Source organism: Carya illinoinensis, chromosome 14, assembly GCF_018687715.1.
Source record: "Carya illinoinensis cultivar Pawnee chromosome 14, C.illinoinensisPawnee_v1, whole genome shotgun sequence".
Taxonomy (NCBI): Eukaryota; Viridiplantae; Streptophyta; class Magnoliopsida; order Fagales; family Juglandaceae; genus Carya; species Carya illinoinensis.
The window spans coordinates 25,143,657-25,161,004 of NC_056765.1; positions in this window are offsets into that span (position 1 = coordinate 25,143,657).

The following is a 17,348-nucleotide window of genomic DNA, read 5'->3' on the forward strand; positions in this document are numbered from 1 at the left end:
TTTTAGAACTGCAAATATCATTTCTTATAAAGAATTCTACTTTTTGATAGCGAGCTCCACTATTTTTAAAGAAAGTACACAAATTTGCACATCATAAAACTCCGTATAGCATTATTCTATTATTTTAAATAAATTGTAAAAAACCTTCATGCTAACAAGCAAATAGTATCGTAGGATTTAAGGTTAGTTTATTATTTACTATGAAAATGAGAAAGGGAGAACAAAAGAATTATAGCCATTGTCCGAAAGTGGTCCTTACAGAACATGTGAAAATTACAAAGGAATTATTGAGACATATGTGAAAATTTTTAAAACGTTTTAGGTTAAAAAAAAAAAAATGCGATAATTCTATTTCTAGATGTATGACATTGTATTCTTTCTCTAATGCATGTTGATTATTCAATGAAAAACCTAACTAGAGGAAAGGCAGCCCGGCCTCTGACCATGTAAACCAAGACTATCTTCATTTCCTTTGGTCAAAATTATTATATATATATATATAAGAGAAAAAAAAGGGTAAATTATCAGGCTCTAGCCTCCTAAGACTTTTTATATATATTCAATTTGCTTTGCCCTTCTTTTCTCCGTTTTTTTTTTTTTCTTTTTATAAAAGAAACTAACTTTTGTTTGAGCCAAGTCAAAAAGAAATTGTCTTATTTCCTGTTTCGGATATCAAACGGACTTTCCCTCCAGGAGTTTTAATTGAGCTTATATTGGTTAGTAAGATAATTGGGTTGGAACTTTTTGTGGTGCCTTTCTTATCAGAAAGATGCTTATAGGGAAATGATAGAAAGCCACACAAAAAGTGTAACATTTTTCTTTTAGTTTTTTCTATTTAATGATTAAGAATGTGTATTTTTCTTAATTTTATGATTTTTTATTTTTAAAAATGTTTAAAAAGAAAAAAAAAGAAAAATACAAAAAAAAAAAGTTGAAAAAATGTGTAGAATTTTCGGTGGCCTTATCAAGGCTCTTCCTTCAATAATATTAATGCTTCTAATTAATTAATTTATCTTTTACCATCATTCTCATTATCTTATAATGTAAAATTAAATAATTAAATAATATTTTTATCTTTTATTTATGAGCTAATAATTTAATATTACATTAAAAGATGACGAGGAGATTGTACAAATAATGATAAAAAAAAAAAAATTCACCCTCAAAATTGATTATTTAAGCCTTACATTTTTTCCTAGAACTGAGTTTTTTAGATTTTTTTTTTTTTAAAATTCCTGATCACACTTATCCGAATAGATTTTTTTATTTTTTTATTTTAAAAAAGAAAAGAATTCAAGACATAAATACGTTATGCTAACTGATATGACAGGTTATTACTTCAATAGTATATTTGACGTGTTAATAACACGAACCAATGGTAGTTAAAAACTATACAAAAATTCTATTTTTTTTAAAGTATAGAATTTCGAAAATAGATCACGTGAACTAAAAAAACCTCAAGCAAGAGAGTGGGAGAAGGACCTCGAGTGGTCATATATTATTTCCTATTTATTTAATGTTATCTAAAATATTTATATAGATAATAATAAATAAAAAATTATTTAACATTTATTTTTTCATTTTCTTCCCGTGATTCCATGGTCTAAATTAGATGAGATGTTCTAAAGTATAATATAATAAATAGTTTCAAATAATTTAATACCATATCATAAAATAATGAGATTAAATATTATAAAAATTAAGATAATGAATAGTATTATTCGCAGCTCTCAAATATTTTTGTCATATTAAATATAAAAAGAAAGAAAGAAAGGGAATATATATATATACACACATATATTATTAGAATAAAACTAGCTTGCTTGCTCCATTTGATATATATTGATATACATAATAATTAAGGAAGTGAAATATATTGATATATTTTTTTATTTTTTAAAAAAATATAAAAATAAAAAAATAAAAATTTAAAATTATGTTAGGTAACAGCCTGGCATGACTCGTATTATTAAGTCCTGTTACTGGTATAAAAAAGTTTGAAGAAGTCCTTGTACCCTACGTGACATTAGGATCAACATTAATTGCCAAAATAGATGGTTTTGATAATGAGGTTGAAAGAGATCAAAGATAAGAAGGTACACATCTTACAGTTAATTATGGACAAATATTGGACTAAAAATTATCTATATTTTTCACCCTTTACATGGACTTAAAATTAACCACGTGTCACAATTTTAGTATTAATAAACTTTTCACCGACATATTATTAAAAGTATTCATTTGCACTTTAAAAAATTTATATCCTTTTAAAGAAAAATATTATAACTATAAAAAAATTTTATAAAAATAAAATTATAAATTAATATAATTTTATAAAATATATTATATCTATTTTATAATAAAAATAATTTTATAATCTAACGTGACTTTATTACTTAAAATAACTTTATAACTATTACTCGCATGCAAAAAGGAAGTTTTACGAATTTAATATACAGAAAGGAAAAATGATTTTGGCTTGAAAATGGAAAGTGGAATTTTCACTATTTATATGTTAAAAAAAAATATAGTTGTAAGTATAATTATGTATTAATCTGTATATTAATATGATGTAATTAATTAAAAAGTAAATTTTATTAGAAATAATATTAATTTAAATTTTAAATATGAATAATGATGTAATTAATTAAAAAGTAAATTTTATTAGAAATAATGTTAATTTAAATTTTAAATATGAATAAATCAGTATTAATATACAGATTAATACATAATTATATTTATATGTAATAAAATTCAAAAAAGAATATTGTGGAGATCTTGGATCCCACGTAATAGAAATCTATCTTATTATATGAAATAATTTTATAAATTAATGTGATTTTATTTAATATATTAGTTTTATTTTAAAATAAAAATAATTTTATAAATTATATTAATTTATAATATTATTTATATGTAATTTTTTTATAATTAAAATATTTTTTATATTTTTACGTGAGACTGAGAGTACCAGTAAAAGGATTAGGCCATCACATCAAGATCCAGTCGGCAGCCCTGCTGGAAAAGAAAACTTTAAAGTTTGTCGGGAGAATAAAAATGAAAGATTAGTGGGGATTCGGAATCCATGTTATTGGATATGATACGGCGGGTCCGCTGGATGTCCTCAACTCACTCCTAGTCCATTGCACGCGTAAAGTCATTGCGTTTTGGGTTTACCGCTTCGTATCCGCGTCGTTGCCAAGTCCGTCGTTTTGTGGGGTAACACTGCCCTCTCTGGCAAGCAATATCCTAAACTTCCCGTCGGCAGTATATGAAGTGGACGAGGGGACACGTGATTTTGGAGACGTCGCATTTTTAACCGACAAGCATTTAAGTAATTCAGAAATATTATTTCGCCCAAATGAGTATGCCGATTGAGTGTCTCGAGTTATTTATTTATTTATTTAATAATTAAGAAAATATTTTTAAATAATATTGTAATTTTTTTAAAATATTTATAATGATTAAAAAATTGCATAAAAGAAAAAAAAAATGAAATAGACTATTCAGTATACTTTTCGGATGAATTGTTTGATATATATAGAAGAACTCTAAGCAATTAAAACTCGAGTTTTTTTTAAAGGGTAATTAAAACTAGAGTTAGTTGTATGATTAGTATTTTAATTTTTATATTTTAATGTCTTAATTTTTTTTTATTTTATAAAATTTGTATTTAATTTTAAAAATTTGTAATTAAACATCTTTTTATTAATTTTTTATTTGAAATGAATGGTAAGATTGACACGTGGCATGCCAGCCTCCGGTTGGCTACCGTGGATATTTATGTCACGGGTCAACCAATCTCAAACTAATAATTCACCTCCCGTTAGTTATTCTTATATATACCCTTTTTTTTTTTTAAACAAGTCAATCATTCATTTATATCAAAGAGTCCTTACAAATAAAGTTTTTATCAAGCCAAATTGCTTGACTTACAAAAGAAGGACATGAATTCCACCACATAACAATGTCTTCAACTTTCCTTGATATCTTGCCAATTGATGGGCAGCACCATTACCCAAGCAATGAACATGCTCAAGTCTTACTTCTTCAAACCCATGCATAAGCCTTCGAATATCTTGTAAAATAAAATCAAATTCCGTTAGACACTCAGAACCTTCATTCAAAGAGTTGACAAGAATCAAAGAATCAAATTCTAATATGATTTTTGATACCCCCATTGAGCACACAGTTGTAGACCCCTCAACAAAGCAACGGCTTTAATAAATTCAGCTGAAGAAACATCCATTTCCACCTTACTAACAGCTACTACAATATCCCCATCATGATCTCTCAAAATAAGCCAAACCCCAACAGAAAAAGATTCACTAAAGGTAGCACCATCAACATTTAATTTCAAACAACCCGTTGGAGGAGGATGCCAATACACAACATGATTAATCCTTTTATCAAACCCAGAAAACACCTGCACCTTAGTATACTCTTGCTGTAACGACAGAGCACTATTAACAGCAGTAGTAATATTCAGTGATACATCTTCATAAATGAACTTGTTCCTCCTATCCCATAGTCCCCAAGCAACTACTAAAAAAGTGGCTAACACATCATGAGAACCTCTATCACGAGCCAAGTTTGCCAAATCCCAAAAAGAGAGATCATAAACAATCTCACCTAATTCAGGACAATAATCCAACCACACTTATCTTACATCACTACAATAAAATAAGGCATGAGCAGCATATTCAACACAACTAGTACAGATAACACAAATATCATGCTCAAGCACATGTTTGTGTTTTAAATTCTTGAAAGTTGATAGTTTTTCATGACAAACCCTCCATGCAAAGATCTTAATTTTTTTAGGGATTTTCAGATGCCACAAACATCTCCAAAAATCTGATTCTATGCTCTCCCTTGAGTGCTGCCCCATATCATTAGAGAGACCCTGCTGTAACATTCGGTAAGCACTCTTAACTGAATAAATTTTATTTTTCTCATACACCTAAAACAAAGAATTTTCAGTATGAACAGAAATATTAAGTGCAGAATTTTTTGAACCACATTTGGATTGAATAGAGCTCTTAAAGCTTGTATATTCTACCAACCCGTACTCATATCAATCAAAGAATGAACTTTTAAATCTTCATCAAACTCAGAATTATTGAATATAGTCCATAGTTACATGTTAATCTTATTTTAATAGTTACAAGTTAGTTAGTTAGTTAGGTACGTAAGAGATTAAATTACAGTACATATTTTATAATATGCATAATAGTAAGTAGGTGGGACTAATTTGTTTTTAGAAATGAGATGACATAAGTTAAGTTGAATAAAATATTATTATAATATATTATTTTTTATTAGAATTTGAAAAAGTTGTATTGAGATTTGAAAAAGTTGAATTATTTATTTTATTTTGTATGGGGATTTGAAAAAATTGTTATGATTAAGATGAAATGAAATAAAATGAGATGAGAGTTTTATAAAAGTGAACAGTGGTTTAGTATGTGTAGGCATCATACATATATATATGTACTATGTGCATACATACCATATACTATGTCATCATTGCAAAACTAAAGAGATTCATATTTGGAGAGACAAGTAGATTCGTATGTGAAGACTACATATCATCTGCATAAAGAATTGTAAGAATAGTCTAAGGGAAAGACCTCATGTGGTAGTAATCGAAGGCAAATTTGGTCAGATATTTGGAAGTTGAAAATCTCCATAGCTGATAAAATTTTCTTGTGGAGAACATGTTAAGAAGCACTTTTCACAAATTTGAATATGTTTAAAAAAAAAAAAAAATTGTGGATAGTCCAAACTATCCAATTTGTTTAGAGGTGGAAAAACTAGTGGTTCATGCATTATGGAAATGTACTGCAGCACAAGATACTTGGGGCCAATGTTCTAAAATATTCCAAAAAAGTTATTTATGTAAGAAAACACTTATGGAACTAATAGAAGCGATGTACTGTAATTGAGAATCAAGAGCTAGAGGAAATGATAGTGGTTGCAAGAAGATTTTGACAGAGAATGAATGGATTTGTTTTCCAAGTAGAGTTTAATCATCCAAATACAAGGGTGAAGCAATCAAAAGACATTTTGTGGTAGATAGAGGTTATACATTCACAAAGATCTAACAAGTCAAGCACTTCTAGTTACACAGCACAAAGATGAGATCCTCCTCCGCAGAACACTTTTCAGATAAACTGGTATGCTGCTGTTGGTAGGAATCACAACAAAATTGGTGCTGGTATAATAGTTTGAGATTGGGAAGGTAAAGTTATAGTCAAAATAAAGATGAACTGACTCTCATTCCTTGATCCTCTACCCACATAAGAAATTGGTGCAATTCAAACTACTCTGTTTGATCTGAAATTGAGCCTTAGATATATCATATTAGAGGGTGATTCTCTACGGATCATTCAAGCAATCACAAATGCCGAGGAGTCCTGGACCAGTGCTGGAATAATTCTTAGTGACATCAAGGATGAGCTTAGAAATTATGGCAAGTGGCCTGCTCATCATGTAAGAAGAGAGATTAATAATGTAGCTCATAAGATGCTTTGCATGTTCATGATGTAATTGTTGATATGAAAGATTGTCCTTTATGTATTATTCTTTCCTTTCTCTAAAGGACTTGATGGATGAAACAATTTTCATAATTTGTAACTTATGTAGAGATATAACATAGGGTTATTAGGCATTATAAATATCGACTAGTCGTATTGTAATGGATAGGTTATATAAATGCTAATAAATAGTTTATATTTCGTAGTTACGTATTATTAAGTTTTCTATCAACATGCAACTTTTATTATTTTTATTTAACTCGAAATCTAGAAAGAAGTAAGGCATTTTTTTTTTTTAATTTCCCAATTTTTATTCATTCATAAAATCTTTATAATAATATTATTTAATATAGGGCTTATATATTAGTTGTAAAGATTTCTTTAAATTTAATAATTATTCGTTATCATTCAGTTTCATTATAATAAATAAATAATTTTTTAAAAGAAATACAAAAAACAAGTTGACTTGGCTCGAGTTGATTAAAAAAAGCGAATAAAGATGGAAAAGATAACTCAAAACTGGTGTTTTTTGATCAACTTGATCAAAGTCCGTGAGCTTACACGAATGGACAATCCAAAAATAATTGCAGTGGTAGGAGGCTTATCTGCCTGGTGGGGGCCTTCTCTCCTAAATAATTGATTGACGTGTGGAATCTGGATGACATTAGTCTAAAAAAACACTCCCACCATTTGTTCCTCGACATCGATAGGAAATATCGGCGTAGGGGGTGTAGTCAGTTTGATGTAGTTTAGTTTTGAGTAAAATTTAAGGTCAAATAGTATGGGATGATTTTATATTTTTTAAACTCGATTACCTATCAATTATTTTCTTAAATCGATAATCTAGTTTTACTAATTTTTGATCCAATTTAATCTAATATTTTAATTTTAATATATATTATAATTGTATTATAGACTATAGTAATTTATTATAATATATAGTGATATAATATTAATATAACTATTAATATACACTATTAACACAATAAACAAAATGATATAATATTTTAAAATTTAATATTATATTAATTAATAATTTGTGATATAATACAAAACTATTTTATAGATAATTATATATTATATATAAAAATTATATACAATAAAAAAATTAAAATATATATAAACTAATTTGATCCGGTTTAATTTTAAAAAGAGAAAAATTGAAATCAGATTGATTTTAATCGGCTTTAAGAAAAATAAAATGAGTACCGGACCGAATCAAACTCAGGACTGGACCAACCCTACCGGTTTGATCTAGTCTGATCCGATTTATCGATTCACCAGTTTTTTTTTTTTTTACACCCATATTTGGGCCTATATATAGCATTTTGCCCATAAAATAGTATAACTATTAACTACTAAATCCAAATTGGGCTAGTTTGGATTCAAACTCAAACTATTTTATCTCATCGTATCTCATATAATTATTACAATTTTATAAGTTTTTAAATAAAATATAATAAATAATTCAACTTTTCAAATTATAAACAAAATTAATATTAAAAAGTTATATTATAATAATATTTTATTGAATTTTAAATAAAACATTTCAGATTGTCTAAACTTTGTAACCAAAAGAAGCAACTAAACCTTCAGGTGTTGCTACATACAGTCCCATAAAGGGAACTGTATTGAATCCCAACATGAGAAATGGCCATACTATCCCCACTTTTGAGCATATATTGACAGTATTATCTTTACGATCTAAATCTGAAAGTGGGCGTGCAGCTACCATTCGGATGGGTGCAAAGTTACATTTTACACCCATTAATAACAATAAGACACGTAGAAATTCTAGTAAAACAAAAAATGAAGGTGCATGTAGTGTATACCTCCAAACCCAATCTTTACTTTGTTCGATCGTCACCCCCAACCCCCACTGCTTCGTCCTCCCCAACCCCCCCTAAAAATAAACCCCAAAACAAAATTACTCTCTATATATCTCTTCCCTCACACTCTATCTCTCCTCTAGCCTCTCTCTCTCTCTCTCTCTCTCTCTCTCTCTCTCTCTCTCTCTCTCTCTCTGTGCTCAAGCCTGTTCGGCCTTGCAAAAACATAAAACGATTAAATTTGTTCAGCCTCCTTTAGCCTGCTCAAGCCTCTTGTGGAAATGTGTTTTTTTTTTTTTAATTCATTTCCTTGCAAATTAAGATCTGGCATTTAACGGAAGGAGACAAGCAGTGTCTTAGACTCTTTAAGTGCTTGGTCACACTCTACCTGCATCTCGTCCCTTTCTTTTATGAGAGTTTGCAAGAGTTCCACAAGAGGCAATCTTTAGCTCCAACCCATTTACCATCTCATCATATTCTGCAATTTGGTTCCCCAATGATGATTGTCTATCTAAAGCAACCTGGAGGTCTTTCATGACTGGATTTAGCTGGTTTTTCACCTTTCTGTGTTCTTCTCTCTCTTTTGCAAGAGCTTCCTCAATTTTTTTTTTTATTTTTTTTTTTTTTCTGCTAATGGGTTTGTCAATGTAATGGGATTGTAATTTAATCTATTCCATTTTTATTGTGAATTTGAACACTGCAAATTTGAGCTTTCATTGCAAATTATTGTGGGTTTGGACCATTACAAAATCGGCTTTGAGGGGTTTCGAAGGTCTTGGTAGGGAGGTTCTCGGAGATGCTAGGGTCTTGGACGATGGCCTTAGGAGAGAGTTTTTGTGCTGCAATTCAGTGTATGTGCAGTCCATTCTGAGCCAAATGGGATGACAACGTGGTACCACTGCATTGGATGCCCGTCCAAGTGTTTTCTAACATGCATTGAAACGGTGCGTTTCATTTAATATAAATGAAACACACTGTTTCATTTATGGCTTGCAATTCAGTCCTGCATACGGGGCTTGCAACTAGAATTATACCCTTCCTAAACAAAACCTAAACACAGTAGACAATTGCCCACAACAGAGTTATTGCACACTTTAGCATCATGAAATATGCAATTTTTGCTCTACCCGAACTTACCGATTTGGTTCTCATCTGACACTAGTTAAGAAAGCCCCATCCTTATTGATCATGGGCTAGTTTAGATACTAAAATATTTTAAAAAGGGAATTCCTTTGGACTGGTCTGGCTGATTTTGAACAAATAACACCCTGCCACTTACACAGTTACACGTATGACTTCCACCATATTTATCCTAAACTAGCAAACATCAGAAAATCGATTTCAAAACAATACCTCTTGCACCCTCCTTTGTCGACTCGTCATTACATACCAACTCCCCACCCACGAATCGCAATCCCGAATTGCACCCCAATCTCATCACATACCAACTTGCCCTTCAGAATCGCACCCCCTAGGTCGAAGCTCAACCCGAAGGAAATCAATTGCACCCCCTTCGTTGAAGCTCAACTCGAAGGAAATCCCCAGGAATCGACGTTGGACTCCTTCAGAACAGCTGGCAAGTACTAAATAAAGATAAGAAGGGTGCTACCAGGAATACTCCAAAATAAGAGTGAACGAACGAGCGAACGACGAAACGTATTTCACAAAGGTGCACCAGATCGCCACCTGACCATGCTCAGGAAAATCGTTAACTTACCCATTGTCTCTTTCTTTATAAATATAGGTGAACTCAACTGTTTCATTTGGATTGTTACAGTAAAATCAAGCTATTTTGTCTGTGTAACATTGGTAAAATCATCTCTCAAAAAATATAAATAAATAAAAGACATTGAGCAAGGTTATCTCTCGTGCTCTATACAAATTTAGAGTACTGCTTGGATAAATGTTCATGAGTCTTCTTGGATAAATCTCGTGCTCTTAGCTCCTTTGGCATCTGACCGAGATTGGGCGGTGCAAATGAGTCTCGCAAGCGTCGGACGGAGGGCGATGCACAAAGACCAACAAAGCAGTGAGGAAGAGAAGCGTAGCGGGCAGTGCAAATGAAAAAGGGGCCAGCAACACATACGACCACGACCTTGATTCTCTGTGGTCTAGCGTATTTATCTTTTAGTATTTTTTCTTACGTGTCTTGTCTTGAATGGATGGCTGTTTTTGTGGGATTAATAGGCTGACCGGTGGGAAGCGTTTCTCTTTTAAAAATATTTCATTACTATTGGTTATTTTGTTATTATGTTTTACATATTTTTTCTTATTTTTTATTACTATTTATTACTATTTAATATTTTATTATTATTTTATTACTATTTATAAAATATTTAAAATCACTTCATTACCCGAACGCTATGTCTTTAAATTGAGAAAATGTTGAGAAGATTTACATGTACAATTCAAGTTGGAAGTTTTGGCCCATTTTATATTCAAAATCTAGAACTGTCGAGGACCAAGTTGAAGGGAGAGTTCCAAATCTTACGAAAAGCACCAACTCAATAAAAAAAAAAAAAGAAAAGAAAAAAAAAAGAGAAGAAAAACTATTAACAATCTAAAACAAAAGAAAAGTATTATTTCTATTGAAAAAGTGTCCCGAATTTGTATCCCATTTTTTTTTTTTTTCCACTTAGTGGTTAAGGAAATTTTTTTAAATAATGTTGTATTTTTTTAAAAATGTTTATGATGATTAAAAAATGTGTAAAAAAAAAGAAAAAAAATGAAATGCTTGGTTCGGAATGTATTTTTGGGAGATGATTCGGTAACTCTGGAAGGACTCAAAACAAACTCATCCCCTTTCTTCTTTGAGAGAGCACATTACTGGGAATTGCTCTCTCTCTAAGCTCTCTAAATTCTCCCAACCTCTAAATTAGGCGAAAAGGGGTGGGAGCTTCCTCTCTTTCCTTCCTTCTCCCTTTTCCTCTGTCCATTCTCTTTTCTGTGTAGTTTTTTTTGGTTTTATTTTTTGTATTTTTGAAGAAAATAAGGGAGGATCTTCGATCGGGTCTTTCTAACTGCCGATCTTTAAGACCACCGAACGCGACACCAATCAGAGTGGTGCGTAGCTCGCACACCCAAGAGGAAGTTTCGGATCTTGTCGACACGTGGCCCTCAAGTGCCATTGAGGAGTCTTCTGTCGATGCAGCGCTCGGCTTTTCTGGGACCTTTGACTTCAGGACTTCAAAGATTGACCATCGGCTTTTCTCCAAGAGTGGTGTGTGTTTTACATGCGCCACTGCTGCCATCTTTGTTTCCGTTCCTCCTCTTCGGTAGTTTTTTTTGCTCTTTCTTTTTATGTTTGACCCGAGCGAGGTTATGAGCTGCTAGACTGGATGAAATCTGGGCAAGAGCCAGTTGAGAGTGGCAGGCGATGCTATGGCCGGCCTACGCAATGGAGGCTACTGTACATGCGTGAGTTAGGTGCTCGTGCCGTCTATACTCATGACGCCAATGCTTGCGGTGGGCATATCGTCTAGGCTCATGCTGGTGCTTGTGGTTCTATTGTTTTTGTTGTGTTTTATATTGTAGGTTTTTGCTATTTAGTTATTAATAAAGAAGAATTAGACTATTAGAATTGATTTTCATAGCAGTAGTATTCCGTACTCTGCCTCCCTAGGTGGATGGAGGGGGCTATTCAGTTCTATTTATATAGAGCGCTTTCTCTATTAGGATAGAGTTATTGAGAAGTTAAGACAATGTCCACCACTATGTGTGCAGAAATGCCTCAGGGCATATGCGTAGTTTGGCTTATAGTCTAGATTTTCCTGTATTGATAAGTCATAGTTGTAATTTCATTGAATGAAATGAAGTCTATTTACATAAATAAATAAATAAATAAATAAAAAAGAACAAGGTCTCAAAACAAAATCACATGCATTAAAAAAAAAAAAAAGAAACAGAAAAAAAAGAAAAGAACTTAACACCTAGCTTGTACCGTTTGGCCCCTAGCTTCGATGCCCTAAATTTTTGGATCCTATGAATCACAAAGAACTAGTCCCATAACACTATATATACGTGAAAAAATTATAATAATTATCCTTAACCAAATTGAAAAATATACAAAATCAACCAAGGAATTAGACTGAGAGCGGTAGGCAGTGGTATGTGGTGTGTGAGAAAAAATTACATGACAAAATGTATAGTATTGATTAATTTAGGAATGGATCATCTTGGCCTGTAGATCAATACTAATACATGCTATTGGCCGACAACATGGAGGAGGAAGTGTTTCAATCCAAGGAGGCTTCTTGCTTGTTTGAGAATTGAAATGATCCCAAAACCTTATTACAAAGAGAACCCATTTTACCCATAATCCCGTCAAAGCTATGGGTGTTTGTGAGGGGGAACGAGCTGATAAATGCACCATTAGTTGCGAATATGAAGTCACAGAAAGTGAAGAAGAAAGTAGCAAAGGCATTAAATGGAGCTTGGTTTAAGATGTCTCGTGCTCAAAAGCGTAACAATCCAAGGAAAGGAAATGTGTGAGCCACATGATCTGGGACAGATTCTAAAATAACTCATTAACGATAAATTGTAGCCTTATTAGAATCATTATAAAGAACTAAAACGTTTCTTTTTCAAATAATATGAGATCTGATATATTATCTACACTTATTAGTTAATAAGATATCATCAAAATATACATCCCCAAAAAAACCGAATGAGTCATCCAAAGTTCCAACCCAAACACTAATCGAGAACTTCTTATACTATGAATAATGAGAAATGATAGTTGCAGTCGTAAGTGTGCAAGCGCCATACAATCACTTTGAAAAAAATAAATAAATACAGACTCACATGCAAAGAAATTAATTTTTTAATAATAAACTTTATTCATTTTCAAAGTGATTGCACTGCGCTTGTAGAGTACTTGTTGGGTACCTCGGTCAAGTCTTCAAACACTAAGGTTGTCCTCGCCTTGGTTCTCATTGGATCGACCGATTGCCTAAGCCCTCTTGCTTGGTTCTTGTGCAACAATGGCAATGGTGACAATTTTGGTGAGGTGAGGTTAGGTGTTTAGGCTGGTTTGATGTATGGCAGTGGTGAAAAGGATGAATGAAAAGCTTGATTTCCAATGCAAGTGATGGGCGCATAGCTTGAGTGGTGCTCACTAGGGTTGGCGCCACTTGGTATTCTCCTAAGGCTTGGGTGTGTGATGTGACCAGGGTTTGGATGGAAGAAGGTTTGCTAGATTGTAGGAGAGAATATTGGGGATGAGGGGTTTGGTTATGGCAAGATGAGACAGAGGGATAAAGTGATTGAGAAATTCTAGGATGTTTCCTAGAATTTAGGGATTAAACTTGGTGAGTAAGAACAATCACAAAAAATGAAGGAAATGGATAAGGAAAGGTAATTAGGGATCCTAAAATGAATCAATTCCCTAGAGAAATGGAGGTGGGTAGCTAGGGTTAGGAAAAATGGATGAAGGGTGTTTTGGGAAGTGTTGGCCGAATATGATAAGTGTATGGGTGATGTGGTGGCCAAATATGGACTATAGGAAACAAGGTGGTAGGCGTGTGGTGTTTGAAAAATGGATTAAAACCAGAAAAATATGATGACCTTGATGAAGAATATGAAGATCACGCATGAACAATATGAAGAACACTCAAGAACATGCATGCACCTCTCAAGAACACAAAGAATAACTCATTCCAATTCAAACAAAGCACCAAGATAAAGAAAACCTCATAAATTAATAAATGAACCACATCTATTCAATAAATTGCAAGGTGATGATTCTCTTCTTGGGATCCACGAATTTCACCTAAAGTGCAAGTACAAAAGCACCGAAGATAATCTTCAAGCACTATGGCCAGCCACACTATTGCCAAAATATCCAAAGCTTTCTAATGAAATGATTAAGGGTCCTATTTATAGAGTTTACAATTTGGAAACTCCCAAAAGGTCCCTAGCAAATAAAAATAATTAAATAAAGTAAATAAGATAATAACTAAACAAGTAATTAAATAAAATAAATAAAAAATAATAAAATAGATAAATGGCCTATGGTGGTCGTGGCATGCATGTCCCATGGTGGGCTATGGTGGTGCATGGCCCACGGTTGAGCTAGTCCTAGTCTAGTCTGCAACTCACTGCATGGCATGGCATGGTGCCATGCGTTGGTCTAATGGTGGGCACGACATGGCGCTGTGCGTGGCCTGCTGATGGTGGGCATGTCATGGTGACAAGCCTAGCCCTGATGGTGGGTACAAGCCCTACAGGGTGATGCCGTGCTGTTGCTGTGGTGCCTGGTCAAGTAGCTTGGGTGGTGGTCCTGCATGGCTTGGGCTAGTGGCTTGGGCGATGGGCATGCATGACCCAAGCTGACAATCTGGGCACTGGGGCTGCAAGGCACTAGCTGGAGCCGTGCGCTGGATGGATTGCCTTTGAGGGCACGCCACTAACCTTGCTAAGTGGTGCTGGGTCGTGCATGCATGCACGTAGGTGCATGCTCAAGGGCATATGCAGGCCTACATGCATGGTCTGCATACGGCCAGTAGCCTCCATGGGTGCCCGCTGCGTATTAGGGCATGAGCCAAGACACGCAAGCAGGCTAGCCATGTGAATGTCCTGACCCTTCAAGAGCCGTGTCAGGGTGTGGTCTCGGGCAATCCTCCTGGGGGTTGTGACATTCCCTCCTCTTCAAGCACATCCTTGCCCTCAGGGACCAACTGTGGAACCCTTGACACCATCTCATCATCTCCATGATCTATCTCCAACATTGAACTCCCCTCATGCCTACTCAAGGCATCTGCCACCTTATTCTCCTTCCTCGGTTGATAAATAATGTCATACTCAAATCCAAGAAATTTCACCAAAAATTTCTGTTGCTCGAGAGTCACAATCTTCTGTTTCATTAAGTGTCTCAAAGCCTGTTGGTCCATGATAATTGTGAACTTGTGGCCCAAGAGGTAAGGCCGCCACACCTTGATTGCATGCACAATTGCCAACATTTCCCTAGCATAAGTACTCCATGACTTCTTCATTGGTTCAAGAGCTGTGGAAATAAATGCTAATGACCTTTTTTCTTGAACCAAAACAGCCACTATCCCATCACTACTAGCATCGGTATATACCTCAAACTCTTTATTAAAGTTGGGTAGGGCAAGCACGAGTGTGGTAGTCATAGCTTTCTTCAAGTCTTCAAAGGCTTCTCTTGCCTCCTGGGTCTATCCAAAGTTGTCTTTCTTGAGGAATGAAATGAGTGGTTTGGCTATGAGTCCATAATTATTCACAAATCTCTTATAAAAGCTGGTTACCCCCAAGAAACCCCTCAAGGCCGAAACATCACTAGAAAGTGGCCAATCCACCATGGCTTCAATCTTCCTCTGATCTACCTTTACTCCCTCTCCAAAGATGAAGTGCCGCAAATACTCAAGTTTTTTTTCCAAGAATGCACACCTAGACGCCTTAATGAAGAAATGATGTTCCTACAAGGTTCTTAACACCACCCTCAAATGCTCCTTATGTGCTTCCACGGTTTTGGAGTAAACCAAAATGTCGTCGAAAAATACTAGCACAAATTTCCTCAAAAGTGGCCTGAATATGATATTCATAGCCGCTTGAAATGTGGAGGGTGCATTACATAACCCAAATGACATTACCAAGTACTCATAATGCTCGGAATGTGTCCTAAATGCTATCTTGTGAACATCACCTTCATTCATCCTTATTTGGTGATATCCAGCTCTCAAATTCAGTTTTGAAAACACACTGGCCCCATGTAGTTCATCAAACATTTCATCCACTGTAGGAATAGGAAACCTATCCTTCACTGTCGCCTTATTCAATGCCTAGTAATCTGTGCAAAACCTCCAAGTACCATCAATTTTTTTTCACCAACAAGACCGGTGAAGAAAAAGAACTCGTGCTAGGCCGGGTCAACCCATTCTTCAACATATCATCCACTTGTCTCTCTATTTCTTCATTTTGGAAATGATCATACCGATATAGAGGAATATTAACCGGTTTGCTCTCATCGACCAAGACAATCCGATAGTCGAAAGGCCTAGTAGTTGGCAATGTAGTAGGCACCTTCAAGACCCCCCCTCCCCAATGGTCTTTCAAGACCTCTTGAACCTCCATAGGTAGCAAGGATATCTAATCTTGGCTGCTCTCATCTTTCTCTTTTGTCACCTTAAAAGCCAAATCTTCCTTAGCCAATATCACGGCAAAGCAATGAGCTCCACCTCTACACAATTTCTCAAAGATTATGGCCTCACAAAATTTTGCTTCCTTGGTTGGCAATCCCTTCCAAATCCTCTTCTTAGATCCAAGCTTAAACTCCATGGTCATCTTGTCATAATCATGAATCACCTTCCCAACGCTCTTAAGCCAAGTGTTGCCTAGTACCGCATCAAGTCCTACAAGTGCTAGGACATGCAAATCTGCTACTATTCTCACCCCTGGCACATTCATATTGACCTCTCTTACAAGTGCTTTACACTTGAACTTGTCTCCATTTGCAACCTTCACTTCAAAGGGTTTGATTGTACTAGGCTTCAACCCCACCTTAGCCACAACATTGGCGTTGATGAAGTTGTGGGTAGATCCACTATCCACCAACAAGGATACTTCAATCTTCCCAATCCATGCCATAACCCTCATAGAAGTGGGTTGTTGGACTCCCAACATGGCATTGAGTGAGATCTCGGCATCTTCACTATCCTGACTAGGTTCGGCCTCTTCATTCTCCAACTCATGGTTAGAAGACTCATCATGCTCATCATCCTCAAGTAGCACGTACACTTTGGCCTACTTGCATGTGCGCTCTCTACTCCACTTCTCTCCACACTTGAAGCATAAACCCTTCTTGATTCTCTCTTGAACTTCCTCTCTTGACAACTTCTTCATCTCATTCGGTTTAGGTTTGGAAGTCCCCTCACCAATAACTCTACCTTTCTAAGGATTTTTGGTTTACAACAATGTAGTGAATTTGCTACCCACATCCTTGGATTGGTGCCTATCATAGGAG